Here is a 16,566-nt window from a genome sequence, read left to right on the forward strand (position 1 = left end):
TTCAACATTCAAAGGCTTCCACAGTAAAAAAAACAACAAAAAAAACCCCCAAAACAATTCACACAGAGAGAAGCAAAGAGGTACAACAGCAAAATAAATCCCTTAGCACAAAGAATTCATTTCTGCCAAATCCAGCACAATTCCCCAGTAGCTACATCATTCACTTAGTTCAGATAACTGATTTGACTTCCATGAGGCCTGCTGTTCCTTCTGTTTCTTCCCAGGGGCTCTTCAGAAAGAAGGCAGCCCTAGGCCTAGAAGGAAATGCTATTAGTCGTGCCGTTAGCCAAAACAGAGTGCCTACTGCCTTTTGCACCAACAGACAAAGGTGATAGCACAAAGCCACAGCCAAAAGTAGATAGAAGCGGGCAAAAGAGCTGCACGTACTGCTAGCTCACCCTTAATACCCAGTAGATGTCATGCTGACGTCATCAAGGCTTAAAGGTATAAAGCTCCTATTCCAACTCCTGTATGAACAAAAATAGGCTATTGTTCTCTATCGGGCCAATACAGTAAAAGTCGCGGAAGAGCGGGCGTTCGCCTGCTCTCCCGGCATGCACACAGGCCACTCTCCTGTGCACGCGATTCTGTATTTAAATGAGAGCCCGCGGCAAAAAGAGGCGCTAAAGACACTAGCGAGTCCCTAGTGCCTCTTTTTTGACAGGAGTGGCGGCTGTCAGCCGCCACTCCTGTCAAAAAGCCGACGCTCAATTTTGCCGGCGTTGGTTCTCAAACCTGCTGACAGCCACAGGTTCGGAAACCGGGCACCGGGAAAGTGCTTTTCTGTGCACTTTCCCGGTGCCCGGAGAAATTGGCGCCTACCTTTGGGTAGGCGCTAATTTCTGAAAGTAAAATGTGCGGCTTGGCAGCACATTTTGCTTTCTGAATCACACGGGAATACCTAATAAGACCAGCAAGATGCATTTGCATGTTGTGGGCGCTATTAGGTTCGGGGGGGGGGGGGGGGTTGGACGCGCATTTTCGACTCGCTAACTTTACCCCTTATTCGCTGTTGTTTACAGTCGACAACAAAAGCCTTTATGCCAGAGGCGGAGATGCAAGATCTGCCAAACTGACCGGCTGCACATGGGTTTCAATTATTTGAACATTTCAGTTGTTGAAAGCACTTGACAGATATTGTACTTGTAAGGGGTAAAGCTAGCGCATCGAAAACGTGCATCCAATCACGGGTTAACAGTGCGCTCCGCCGGAGCACACTGTACTGTATCGGCCTGTATGGTAAAGGTTAAGTACCTGAAGCAGTTAAGGTAATTTACAAGAACAGCCCTAACAGTGATAGTTTAGGGACCAAGGTCTTACAAGTACAATATCTGTCGAGTGCTTTCAACAACTGAAATGTTCAAATAATCGAAAGCCATGTGCAGCCGTCAGTTTGGCAGATCTTGCATCTCCGCCTCTGGCATAAAGGCTTTTGTTGTCGACTGTAAACAACAGCGAATTGTGTGTTTGCACAGCAGTATTATCGTCAGCGTGGCATCCGTTATTCATCGCAGTGTGTGTGAATGCTAACTACTGGATATGCAATGATATGCTCAAGCTGGCTTGCAAAGAATCTGAACAATATTGCACTAAAAAGGGGGGGCCAGCCACGAAGGGTTGCCCAGGGTCCCTGTAAGTGATTACACCGACCCCGAGGACAATCCAGAACACTAAAGGAGAATCTCATAATTAAGCAATAATACCCACAGGACAAGGCATCCCCCGCAATTCTCCCAAGGGGGATTATTACTATTACAAGTGAACAAGATACAAGTAATGGTTTAGGTTTAAGGGGGGGGGGGGGAAGGTATTTCCTCTGTAAACTGGTGGCAGTAATCCGTCTAGCAAAAAATGTTCTCTTATCTTAAATATTACTGTGGAGCTTATCATCTGATTTGAAGGCATTTAGTGTTTCTGAAATTTAACCCCCAACTCCAGGGTCTGCTATTTGTCCTGTTAGATGAGGGGCATTATTAATCAAGCCCCCCCTATATAGGTACGTGCGGACAGGCAAAGATAATGTCTGCATCATTCGGGTGACAGGTCACTGAGCAATCTGTTGCTTTAAACTACATGGACAAGTTCTGCACAGCCTCAAAGTTGCCTGCCAGAATTTCCACCTTTCGTGATCTACACCGTTCTATCATTTCCATGTCATTAAGCGGCTGAGGGTCCTTCTAATGTACTTTGCTCTGCCGCAGTGGATTACCATTTCAGACTGTCTGGACTCATCCTAAATCCACTATGCAAGAGCCAAATTTTGAACACATCCAGTTTAGAGAGCTTGACTTTAGATTGGAGGGAAGGAAACTTGCTCAGGCCTGACTTATGTAGTCTAAAGTTCCAAGTTCTGGTCCTGCAGACAACTAGATTCTTTGCAAGCTGTGATACTTTTGACCACAAGATTTGAACTGTGGATGGCCCAGGTCAGAGGACGGATGCCAAGCTCACAGACTAACCTGAACACAGGAAAAGACCAAAGCCCAAGGGGAAATGGCCTCTGAGGACCAGTGAAAAGGGCTTTGCTGGAAACAAGAAAGCATTCCTAACAACTTGAAGGCTGTCCCGAACTTTGGCACTGCGTTCCCTCTAAACCTACGGGACGGCCTCGTCAGCCTTGCACAGAGCAACAGATAACAGCAATAAAAGAATGGGCTCATCGGCAAATATAAAGCCTACCTCTCCCCATTTTCTTTGCAAACTTCAAATAAAGAAGAGTGATACTACCTCCTGTGGGTTACCGAGGCCCTTTAGAGCCTGCCATTCCTGCTGATGGAGCGGCACAGGGGCACGGACCTAATCCTCACTCAGACACAGATCCTGCACATTTGGCTTCTACTATGTCACCATCCATCCTTGATTTGATTTAGGAAAGCATTTAGTTAAGTGCGGAAATCCCACTGGTGTTAACCCAAGAGCAGTTTGTGTTCTAAAGAAAAATTCCAAGAGGCGCACAGTAAATTAGAAAGGATAATAACACACTGCCTGTTTGCTTGGCCTCCTTTACACATGATAAACCCTTTTGAGCAAGAAGATGCACACAAAAATAGAATATGACAGCAGTCATGGCCTACCCAGTCAGCCCAGCTTAACTCCTGTTGCTTTGCCGAAGGCCCCGGTTGGTCTCCGTCTTCTCTGAATCCTAAGAATCCTATGTGCTTACCCCAGGCCTCCTTGAATTCTGTTACTTTTTTTTTTGTCTCCGCTGCCTTCACCTTCCACTAGAAGCAAGTACTGTGGGATGCTTTCTTTTAAACAGGCAGAGATATGATGGAGTTTAACAACTTTCGGGAGTTTGTATTAAAAAAAAAAGACAATTACTGTATTAGTTTTTCTAGTGTGGTTCCTTTGAACATGCAGTGCTAGCCTTTTGACTCTGGGTGGCACTAGTAGCAGTCGTCCAGAGGCTTCTTAGGGTAAAAAAAAAAAACATTAAACAATGCATTGTTCTACGAAATGGTGGCAGTATCCAATGAAAAGACCTCTCTACGCTTGAATGCTAGAGTTTGGTGTTTAGTAACAGGAGATTAACATGACCAGGCATTTTAGAAGCTCACTAGAAAAAAATCAGAAAACCTCAGCTCTCACCACTAAGTGTGCAGGGGTGTTGGGCAAGAGACCCTGTTGGTAGCACCACCAGTCCACACAGCACAAACCTCCACTGCTTTCTGCTTCTCTTGGCTCCCCTGAGAGAGCTCAGCCAATCAGGACTGATCTTGCTGTTACTGAGAGGATGATTTACTATAATGCCTCTCCCAACAGGAAGTGAATTTATTTGGTGAGTTACACAGAAATAAAGCTGGAGACCACAAAAATGGCCAAATTAGCACACGTTTGCAACACCATTACTAAGGCTTCACACCATGAACTATGAACTTGCTTTCAAGAAGCATTACTAAATTATTCAGATTTTCTGAGCATTATAATAGCTGAGTGCGTGGCAGCAGTGTTTGAAGCCTTAATGTGTGTGTTGCTGCCCACAAGTGTCAAACTTGTCCTAATTCAATTTTCTTTTTCTCTCTGCCACTACAAACCCACTATAATATATGCGCATTTTGTGGGTGATCTAGCAAATATTTCAAGCACTGAAATCTCTTTGCTTTTTGTTCCAGATGGCATGTGAGTGACCATATGGCCTGGGCTACCAAGAATATCTCTAGAATAAGCCCTGATGTCCCAGTCAAATCTGCAGTAGTCCAGACAGAAGCAGCTGTATAATCCAATGGTGCTGAAACCAGTGCTCAGCCCGCACCCTCTGAATCAAAGCTGGTCAGCTTTTCAGGCTAGTCCTAATGAGTATGCACAGCATACACTTGCATACATTGGAGGCAGTGTGAGCACATTTATCATATGCGTACTCATTAGAGATATCTTAAAAACCCAACTGGCCCTAGCAAGGGACAAGAGGCCAGGTCGGTCACTGCAGCGACCAGACTTGAATGTTGCAGGGGATATCGAATAGGAGGAAAACCCCTGGGGAGTTGCAAGCAAAGGCTCCTGGCACCAGAATCCCAGCCCTGGTTCTCACTGGTCTGGAAGTACAAAGGGAGCAAAGGGTAAGATTTTAAGGTCAGTGGAAAAAAAAAGTGTAAAAATTAAATACATAAATTGCCCGGTCAGAAAAAGAAAAAACCACAGCAGAGCTCTCAACTTTCCTTCTTAGGTGGAATACTGACCCTTTTCCAGCTGTGTCCTTCAAAACCTTCCTGTATTGGGAGATATGAAGGAATGTTCCCCACACATCCTTTCCTCAGAAATACCCAACCATCAGAGCTTTCAAATGCTGGCAAATCTGCAAGAGCTTGTTCCATACAGACAGAACAGAGACAAGACAAATAAAAACCAAGCCAGTTCTGTAAGTTAATCTACGTCTACGGATGATAACTGTGGCCTGAAAGGGTGCATGGATTTGGATTTGAGACTTAATAACATGTATGTTTTAGATTGGGATGTGCAGACTAATTTTAATGTGCTGTGGGTTTACTTCTTGAAGGGTAGCTGCATTAATAGAGGCTGGTGACACCTTTATAGGCTAACAGATTTATTGAGATACAAGCAGGAGATCCGCTTCGTCATACAGGGTGTTAGTACTTGATGTGATATATCCATTCGTTTATTCCACCTCGCGTAGAAGATCAGCAACGATATTAAATGCTGCTGATGCAATCACATGCCATTCTGTGTGTGCTTCGTGCTGTGTAAAATGTCCATTTCATTGATGCTGGCTGGCCTGTTTTATATTGCTGGCACCTAATTTACACCTCCCACTCATCCAGAGGAAAATAAATCTTTTTTTTATGTGCAACTCATGTCATGTCCAGAGATTAGAGATGAATGGTACAACCTCGCCACTTGAAATATGCATAGATCTGCTCATCCATACCAACTGCTTATTATTTATTTAACAAACTTGTATTCCACAGATTCCTTAACATATTCATAGCGGATTCCAACTATGTATAAGTATAATATTATAACAGGGAGGAATCCATAAAGCAATTCAAATAATAGAAGCACATGGAAATAAAACCCAGTTTAACAAAGACACATTTTAAAAACACTCCCATCTGCTCTGATGAGCTGCTGCCTGCTAGTTACAATTAAGATAAACTTTCTGTAAACGTCTGCCCAAATAAGAGCGCCTTTACCCCTTCACAGAATTAAAAAAAAAATCTCTCTCACAACCCCTCTGCTGAGAGGGTATTACAATAGCAATAGAGCTGCAGCTGAAAACGCCTTGCTTCCTTGTTGCTTGAAGAGGGAACTCACTAACAGGTGGTACATAAAGTTAACTGCTGAGTCCACGAACGCGGGGATCGAGTAAGCACATATTTGCTAATTTTGTCTGCCAAGCAATAACAATCATCATAAATAGCTATATGCCCTCTCCAATGTAAACCACAGATTGCCCGCACAGCTGCATGTGGTACTGACTGTAAAATTTGCTGTAAATAGTTAGGCACCCCATAATAGAAAGCGTTTCAGTAATCTTAGTACAATGGCCTGCACCTCTCCTGGTAACATTCTTCTACGAGGTCTGAACAAACACAACTTATTAAAAAAGTAAGCTTTGCAACTTTTTTAACCTGTGATTTCAAAGAAAGACGGGAATCAATCATCACCCCCTACATTACATCTTTCATCTCCAAAATATGTGTGCCAAATACACTGGGAGAATTATCTTTTTTATCCACAAAATAGAAGTTTCCTCACAATTGAGAATCTAATCGTTTTGGGACAACCAAAAGGATTCGATTCTCAAATGTGGGACACCCAAAAGGATTTGTGTGTCCCAAAAGGATTACTTTTTTAATAAGTTGTGTTTGTTCAGACCACGTAGAAGAATGTTACCAGTAGAGGTGCAGGCCATTGTACTAAGATTACTGAAACGCTTTCTATTATGGGTTGCCTAAATATTTACAGCAGGTTTTACAGTCAGTACAACATGCAGCTGTGCGGGTAATTTTTGGTTTACATTGGAGAGGGCATATAGCTATTTATGATGATTGTAAAAAGATTTCCATATGAAATTCACCATATGCTGAACTGGGAACAGAAAAATCAGCATATAACCTGTACACTAATCCCAACAAAAAGGCATCGTCCTACCCAATGGAACAATAAAAACATTTTAAAAAGGCAGCAGACAATGAAGACCCATTCAGAACAATCATCGTGTGATAAATCATTTACCTCCACCTTTGCAAAAAGACTGAACCAAAACTAATCGTAATAGATCTTACCCTTGCAATCACTTTTAGATGGCATATAGAGTCAAAGGCACAGGAAATACCAATTTGGACGAGAATACGTGATTTTTTTTTTTGCTCTGAGCTGGAATGCAGTTCATCAAACAGCAATAATAATAATTTCCCTGCACCATGCTATCTGCAAAAACCATACTGCTGCTTATTCAAAATATAGGGGTACATTTTAAAACACAGCGCGCGAGCGTACTTTTGTTTGCGCACCAGGTGCAAACAAAAGTACGCCGGATTTTATAAGATACGCGCGTAGCTGCGTGTATCTTATAAAATCCGGGGTTGGCGCGCGCACAAGGGGGTGCACATTTGTACAACTTGCATGCGCCGAGCCCTGCGCGCGCTGCCCGTTCCCTCTGAGGCCGCTACAAAATCGGAGCAGCCTCGGAGGGAACTTTCCTTCCGCCTCCCCCCACCTTCCCCTCCCTTCCCCTACCTAAGCCACCCCCCCGGCCCTATCTAAACCCCCCTACCTCCGTCGCACAAGTTATGCACGCAGGGCCGGCTGCCGCGCATCAAGTTCCGGTCCGGGGGCTGGTCCGGAGGCTGCAGCCATGCCCCCGGAACGTCCCCAGGCCAAAACCACGCCCGTGGCACCGCCCCCGGATGACGTGCCGACCACGTCACGCCACCGATGACACGCCACCGCATCACGCCCCGACACGCCCACCCCAAGAAAGCCCCGGGACTTGCGTGCGCCGGAAGCCTATGCAATATAGGATTGGCGCGCAGGGGCATTTTAAAAGGGTTACGCGTGTACCTTATGTGCGTAACCCTTTTAAAATCCAGCCCATTATTTTCTAATATAAACTCAGACAATTGGGATAATTCTATTTTTATTTTAAACATGTTTGCTCTTGATTTTAGAATTTTAAAACCTGTTATAATAAAGAATGAACATGATATATTATGATACAACTTCCAATTATGAGTAATTATAAACGAGCTATAAGAACATAAGAAAATGCCATACTGGGTCAGACCAAGGGTCCATCAAGCCCAGCATCCTGTTTCCAACAGTGGCCAATCCAGGCCATAAGAACCTGGCAAGTACCCAAAAACTAAGTCTATTCCATGTAACCATTGCTAATGGCAGTGGCTATTCTCTAAGTGAACTTAATAGCAAGTAATGGACTTCTCCTCCAAGAACTTATCCAATCCTTTTTTAAACACAGCTATACTAATTGCACGAACCACATTCTCTGGCAACAAATTCCAGAGTTTAATTGTGCGTTGAGTAAAAAAGAACTTTCTCCAATTAGTTTTAAATGTGCCCCATGCTAACTTCATGGAGTGCCCCCTAGTCTTTCTACTATCTGAAAGAGTAAATAACCGATTCACATCTACCCGTTCTAGACCTCTCATGATTTTAAACACCTCTATCATATCCCCCCTCAGTCATCTCTTCTCCAAGCTGAAAAGTCCTAACCTCTTTAGTCTTTCCTCATAGGGGAGTTGTTCCATTCCCTTTATCATTTTGGTAGCCCTTCTCTGTACCTTCTCCATCGCAATTATATCTTTTTTGAGATGCGGCGACCAGAATTGTACACAGTATTCAAGGTGCGGTCTCACCATGGAGCGATACAGAGGCATTATGACATTTTCCGTTTTATTCATCATTCCTTTTCTAATAATTCCCAACATTCTGTTTGCTTTTTTGACTGCCGCAGCACACTGCACCGACGATTTCAATGTGTTATCCACTATGACACCTAGATCTCTTTCTTGGGTTGTAGCACCTAATATGGAACCCAACATCGTGTAATTATAGCATGGGTTATTTTTCCCTATATGCATCACCTTGCACTTATCCACATTAAATTTCATCTGCCATTTGGATGCCCAATTTTCCAGTCTCACAAGGTCTTCCTGCAATTTATCACAATCTGCTTGTGATTTAACTACTCTGAACAATTTTGTGTCATCTGCAAATTTGATTATCTCACTCGTCGTATTTCTTTCCAGATCATTTATAAATATATTGAACAGTAAGGGTCCCAATACAGATCCCTGAGGCACTCCACTGTCCACTCCCTTCCACTGAGAAAATTGCCCATTTAATCCTACTCTCTGTTTCCTGTCTTTTAGCCAGTTTGCAATCCACTGTTATCGTAAAATCTTGGCACCTGTTTAATGATAGATTTTATTATAGTTTCTAAGATTTTTATTTGTGCCTAATTGTAAACCGTTATGATGGTCCCTAACCTAATGACGGTATAGAAAAGTTTTTAAATAAATAAATAAATATCATAGAAAGGTAACTGGTACGCTTTCAAATTTAAACCATACTGGGATATATCAAATTCAGAATCAGATCCGTTCAGATCTCCTCATTATTCTCCTAAGTAAAACCAATTCCTTATTATGCCAAGGAGTATAATACAATCACTTCTTCCTTACTACAGTCTTTTCTGGTACCAATTGGTCAAAAAGATTTGTAAAGGCTGAATTCCACCCGTCAACCGCATGTGCAGCTGTTCTAAACTCATCTTGTTGTTCATTCAACCAAGCTGCTCTAAACGAGTCCGAATCTACTTCTCCCCTGACTTTCTTAATAATAAATTCAGTCTTATCCACAATCTTTCAACTTACGGCTCAAAAGTTAACAATCTATGATCTGACCATGACACAAAAAGATTACAAATCCGACATTCCCTCACAGCCATCCGAGCACATAAAAGGCAGTCTTTCTACGGGCAAAGAATTTGTAGATATTGTTTTCAGGTAGCTGCTCACCACCAAGGGGGGGGGGGGGGGGGCCGTAAAAGGGTTTGTATTTATTTCTTGGGGAGCTGGATCCTCTTGCACTAGCTCTTACACAAGTCTCACTTCCCCAGGGCCTGAGGCCTTTACTGGGGGGGGGGGAAGGAATTCCTCCTTCAAGGCACGGATGGACACTGTATTTATTTTCTCTGGAAGATGTACAAATCTGTTACCACTGCCAGTGCTATATGGTGCCAATAACACACAGGGCACTCTGTTTGAGTGTCCAAGAAGTAACTTTCCCGAGGGCGAATCAGATGAGCAAATGGAACAGTTCAAAACTGTTTTCACACAACAGATGATTTTCACTGCTCACAGTCTTTCCTCTATCTGTGCAAGAGTGTGGGCAGGAAAAACCCCTCTAAAGCTGACAAAAATTGGTAAAAAAAAAGTCTGTGCACAGAGAGTCCCAATTTCCTATCTCCCAAGGGTGAAGACTCCAAGTTGGTCCTCAGGATTAGTTCAAAATTGTTTTTACTCACAGTTCTCCCATTGTCCATTTTTTTTTCTATCTCGGTCTCTCTATCTCTTGAGTACTTGATGGGAAAGGATCCCCCCAGGAACATGCAGCTCTCAGGTGTTTCTCTTGTCAGGATAGGAAGGGGATAACAAAACTCGTCTTTTCCTGCAGCCAAAATCTCTTTCCCAAAACGGAATCCAAAAATCACCAGAAGGTCTCTGCAGCAAGTCACCGCCGTACTTCTATCCTCCAGGAGGTTGCAGAGAGGTAAGATCTTCCCTATCCTGAGCCTCCCAGGGAAAGGTTTCCCCTTGACCTCTCTCCAGGTAACACCCAGGGGCCTCACAGGCTTCTTACCAAGAAAAATACAAAATCTCAAAATAACCCTGGAAACAAACCCAGCCAGCCAGTGGGTGGACTGGAAGGGGAGCTTCCCAGTCTTGCTCACGGACACCAGGAAAGGCTTGCCGAGTCCTCAGAGTAGGCCCAAAATCCAACGAAGGAAAAACCTCCATCACAATTCAAAAGCACCGCTTCCCCTTGCACAGCTGCAAGGAGAGATTACTTACCTGATAATTTTGTTTTCCTTAGTGTAGACAGATGGACTCAGGACCAGTGGGTTTATGCTCCCCTACCAACAGATGAAGACAGAGCAAGCTAACGTCACAGTACACATAACCCTGCAGTGACCCCAGCCTGCTAGTATTCTCTTCAAAAGCAACTGTGGACAGACTAGCAAAAAACCCGATTGAAAATATGATTAAAAACAGATGACCAGAACTGTACTCAACCAACCATGAACACTGAACTCACATAAGATTCTAGGTACCACAAGCTATGGAATGGATGAACACTTACCAGTAATCCCTTGGGAACCAGAGCCTCAGAAGAGGACTACTGACATACTCATGCAGCAGCAGAGGGCGGGAAGCTGAGTCTATCTATCTACACTAAGGCAAACAAAATTATCAGGCAAATAATTTCTCCATTTCCTAGCCCGTGTAGACAGATAGACTCAGGACCAGTGGGATGCACCAAAGCTACTCCCCAACAAGGTGGGAGACTGCCCGCGGTCCAGTCAACACTGCACATGCAAATGCTGCATCCTCCCGGGTCTGCACATCCAGACGATAAAACCTGGAAAAAGTGCGTAAGGAGGACCATGTCACAACTCGGCAGATATCAATGGGAGACAACAGACTAACCTCTGCACATGACACTGCCTGAGCCCTAGTGGAATGAGCCCTAACCTGAGTAGGCAATGGCTTTCCAGCATCCACATATGCAGCTGTGACCACCTCCTTAATCCAATGAACTATGGTAGCCCACGAAGCCGGAGCACCCTGCTTACTCCCGCCATAGAGAACAAACAGGCTTTCCATCTTTCAAAAAGACTCAGAGACCTCCAGATACCGCATGAAAAGATGCTTAATATCCAAGCAGCACAAAAGGCAAAATTCCTCCACATCCCTGACCATATCCAGAGATGGCAAGGAAAAAGACTGATTCAAATAAAAGTCCAAGACTACCTTGGGCAAGAAGAATGGATGAGTACGCAGCTGTAACGCCCCCGGATTCACCCAAAAGAATGGCTCTAGGCAAGACAAGGCCTGCAATTCAGAAATCCAATGTGCAGAACATATAGCCACCAGAACACAGTCTTCAAAGTCAACAACCGTAAGGAAGGCTATGCAGTGGTTGGAACGTAGGGCCTGCCAAAAAGCCCAGCACCAAATTAAGACTCCACAATGGAACCGGTAACCTCAAGGGAGGCCTAAGGTGCTTCACTTCTTTCAAAAAATGGGCCACATCAGGATGAGACGACAAGGAAACACCATTCACCAGGCCTCTGAAACAGACAAGAGCCGCAACTTGCACCTTCAAGGAATTAAGGGCCAAGCCTTTAATCAATCCATTCTGCAAAAAAATCCAGAATGAGAGGGATTTTAACTGAACAAGGAAGAACACCCTGCTCCTCACACTAGGCCTCAAAAACTCTCCAAACCCGCACATAAGCCAAGGAAGTGGAGAACTTACAAGTGCCGAGTAAATGGCAATCACCGCAGAGGTATAACCATGCTTTTACTGGCGATCCCTCTCAAGGGCCAAACCGTAAGACAAAATCGAGTTGGATCCTAGTGAAGAACCGATCCCTGTTGAAGCAGATCCATGTGCAGCGGAAGACCAAGGGGGGCCTCCACCAGGAGTCATCGCAAATCCGCATACCATGGATGCCTGGGCCAATCTAGCACCACCAGGAGTACTAGCCCCCTGTGGCCTTCAATCCTGCAAATTATACCCAGAAGGTATAAAGCAATCTGTCTTCCAGCCAGACCTGTACGTGAGCGTCTATTCCCAGGGACCACGGATCTCTCCTGTGACTGTAAAAGCAAGGAATCTTCGCATTTCAAGAAGTCACCAGCAGGTCTAGGAACTGAAGGCCCCAGCAATCCACAATCAGTTGAAACACGTCAGTTGACAACACCCACTCTCCTGAGTCCAGACTCTCCCTGCTGAGAAAGTCTGCTCTCACATTGTCTTTTCCTGCAATGTGAGAGGCCGAGATCATCTGCAGACGACCTTCCACCCATTCCATCAGCTGGCCTATTTCCTACGACATTTGCTGTCTCTTAATTCCGCCCTGGTGGTTCATATAGGCCACCATCATCGCATTGACCAACATCATGCGAACCGCTTGATTCTGCAGCCTGTGACTGAACTGAAAGCATGCCAGCCGTATCGCCTGGGCCTCCAGGCGATTGATGTTCCAGTGGACTCCGGCATTCCAGTGCCACTGGGCTGTTAACTCCAGACAGTTATCCCCCCAACCGTGGAGACTCGCATCTGTCATGAGTACCAACCAATTAATCAAAACTGTTCACAATGTTAAAACATACATAATCTGTGTAAAATAATAAAAAGCATAAAACATAGGGGTAAAACAGAAATAACACAAAACACAAACTGTTACAAAATAAATACAGAAAAGTGCCAGTAGGTGAGGAAGTCAGGGTGGGAGACACAGTAGTACTTAAGAACCAGTACTAGCAGGGGAATTAAAAGCTTTCTGAAATATATGTATTTTAATGATGTCTTGAATTGTTGTTTAGATGGTATAAGACGGAGAAAGTCTGGCAATGAATTCCACAGAGAAGGCTCTATTACGCATTATATGTAATCTGGCAAGTCTGACGGATGGTATATCCAAGATGTTTTTTGAGAAGGATCTTAGCTGTCTTGCTGGTTTGTATATACGTGGTGAAGAACAAAGCCATGATGAAGAAGCGTTATGGATAAGAGCGTGGATAATGGACAAAACCTTGTATTGGACTCTGAATTTAATAGGCAACCCATGAAGTGACGATAAAACTGGAGTGAGATGGGATCTGCGAGATGTACCTGAGAGAATAAGGGCAGCTGAGTTTTGAATTAATTGCAAAGGGTGAATCATGGAATCAGGTAATCCCAAGTATAGCGAATTACAATAGTCCAGTTCTGAGAACACTAGTGATTGCAAAACTGTACGAAAATCTATGTTTATGTTTTGGGTATTGGAGAAATATGGGATTAGGGGACCATTTTTAGAATGGGTTAAGACATTATATTCAGATCACTCTGCCCGCATTTTAGTCAATGGGGCACTCTCGGAACCTTTTCCCCTCAAAGGAGGAACGAGACAGGGATGCCCCCCATCTCCTTTATTATTTATTTTAACTCTCGAACCATTAGCTTTACAGTTAGGGCATACTGGGAAGATAAAAGGACTAACCATAGGTGCCCAAGAAATTAAGCTATGTCTATTTGCAGATGACATCCTACTGTTCTTAGCGGATGCTCGCAATGCTATACCACCGATCATGCACTGCTTTTCTATGTACCAAATGTTTGCGGGGTTAAAAATCAACTGAAAAATCCGAAGCCCTCCCTCTTAGCTTATCTTTACAACAAAATCGGCAAGGGAGATTCCCCTTTCGCTGGGCTCCATCTAGGGTATGGGTTCCCAGAGACCTTTCACAGTTATATGTGACCAACTTCAAAAACTTACTTGACGGGCTGGGAAATGCAACTTCAAGGGTGGAAAGACCTCCCAGTATCGTTATGGGGCAGGAATGCTTTGGTTAAGATGGTCATTTTATCCCAGCTGCTATACAGGTTACAGATGTAGTCATGTGTATTAATGCCTCAGGATACAAAGCACCTTAGGTCCATGACATTCAACATTTTGTGGAGTGGACGTCGGTCCAGAATAGGCTATAATCAATTAATGAGAAGCAGGGTGAAGGGAGGAATAGAAGCCCCGGATTTTCAGACATATGCCATTGCATGCCAATCACATTTCCTGGGGGAATTTTGGGGAGATGAATTTTCCTATGATGCTTTTCACTTGTTAGAAGAGATGTGCAACCCATGCTCTCCTATGGGGTTAATTCATATGCCTAAGTAACTTGGCCAAAAGAAGTTAAAGGTAATATTTTTTTTAAGTTCAATTGCAGAGGCGTGGAAAATTCTGTGTCGTTGTATGGAAGGGCTGTGGAAAGCCTCTTTATTTCTTCCCTTTTTGCAAAATCCCTCCTTTCCACCAGGGTTAGAATCATTGCTATTTGCCGATTAGAGAAAAAGGGGTATAGTTTATTTGCGACAGTTGGTGGTTGCAGACTCGGGCCATTTTGTCAGTTTTGCTAAGTTACAAGAAACTTGCCGCATCCCGGCTACACATTTCTATGGTTACCTCCAGGCTAGGCATTATTTCCAGTCCTTAGGGATGACACGAGAACAAATTAGTATAGAGCTTAAATGGATGGCTGAAGTAGACCAGATAGTCAGGGGTAAAAATTCTATATCAGGATAGTATAAGATTTGTAAAAAACATTTGCAGGAGGCGGGACTTTGCAAATTAACAGAATATTGGAAGAAGGAACTAGAAAATACAGTAACTGCTGAGGCCCTAGTTGCAGTTTTTGAAGAGTTGAAAAGCCTCCCTGTTCAGGTCACTTTGAAAGAAATGCAATTTAAAATTGTTCATCATTCCCATATGGCAGAATCCGTTTGTGCAAGATGGGGATAGTGGATTCAGAGGAGTGTCATAGATGTCATGTAGAAACAGGGTCATACACTCACCTGTTTGTTACTTGTCAACTTGCCGACTTTTGGAGGAAGGTCATCTTGACTGTCCAGAAATGCTCAAATACTATTTTGCCCCTCAGGAGCGACGTGCTACTGTTGGGAGGCTTGAGCTTATTTCACTCAGCTATACCCTCTGTTTCAAAGAGCCAATATCTTTTTGTGTCAGTTGCATTATTATTGGCTCGTAAATGCATTGTGGCAGACTGGGTTTCTGAGAGTCCCCCTTCTGTGGGCTGCTGGACGGAATACATGACCTCTTTCATGCAGATGGAGTGTTATGATGTCTCTATACTACATTGGAGGGTCCCACTTGATTATATCAATACCTGGCACAAATTTCATGATATATTGCCTACCTATCCAGACCCAACTTTGACTAAAAGAATTAGGATACTCAGCAAGTTGGAAGGGGGCAGACCCAAAGAATGCTTTAAAGGGAGCTGTATCTCAATGTTGAGCATTTGGGGAAGGGTGTGTGTGTGTAAGGTATGAGTGTGTAAGAACATGCCATACTGGGTCAGACCAAGGGTCCATCAAGCCCAGCATCCTGTCTCCAACAGTGGCCAATCCAGGCCATAAGAACCTGGCAACAAATTAAGATTAGCCGATGAGGATGGGATTCAAACCCACACATGCTGTGCACAGTGGATTAGCAATCCATCGCCTTAACCGCTTGGCGTGTGTGTTTAAAAATTGCTATAATGTATGCCATTGAATTGTCCAAGGTATTTACTCATGCACGTGCACTTTATTCATGTAAATGGCATTTAAAAATTGCTACAATATTACATTTACAGGTGTAACTCCTTTGAAAAGTACCTAAGCAAGCACATGAGTAGTAGTAGAAGCATGTGTGTCTCTGTCAGTGTTTGAGAAAGTGCGTGTGTCAGTGTCTGAGCATGTCTCAAAGTGTGTGTGTCAGTTTCTGAGACAGCAAGAGTGCAGGTGAGAGTGAGCCACCTGTCTTTCCCCACCAATCTTAGGCTCACTAGCCACTATGTACCAACATAATTTTAGCTACTTTTTACCCAACCTGGAGATTTTTCACAGTGGAACTAGTGACTGTTTTTGATTTTAGCTACTTTTTACCCAACCTGGAGATTCTTCACAGCGGAACTAGTGTCTTCCTTCCAGTAGGAGATAGCAACACTGCTAACTCAGGAACAGCGCATCCTTGCCGGCAGGTAGAAGCCCCTAGCGATTTTCTAGCATTAAGTACTTTAATGGCAGGTCTGGGAATGAATACTTCTAATCTATGATTTATGCAAAGACTGTACATAAGAAAGAATGGCATAACTGTAGACAAAGAAAGAAAATGGGAGTGGAGCTAGAGGCAGAGCTTAGTTCCCCCACCACTACCACCACAAAACAAATCGTTCTGCTACCCTGGGAGTAGAGTCTGCACCAAAAACTCTATGAGATTAGATTTAAGGACGAACATATGCCCGAGAGGAGTAA

This window comes from Rhinatrema bivittatum, chromosome 8, assembly GCF_901001135.1.
Source record: "Rhinatrema bivittatum chromosome 8, aRhiBiv1.1, whole genome shotgun sequence".
In the NCBI taxonomy this organism is placed as follows: domain Eukaryota; kingdom Metazoa; phylum Chordata; class Amphibia; order Gymnophiona; family Rhinatrematidae; genus Rhinatrema; species Rhinatrema bivittatum.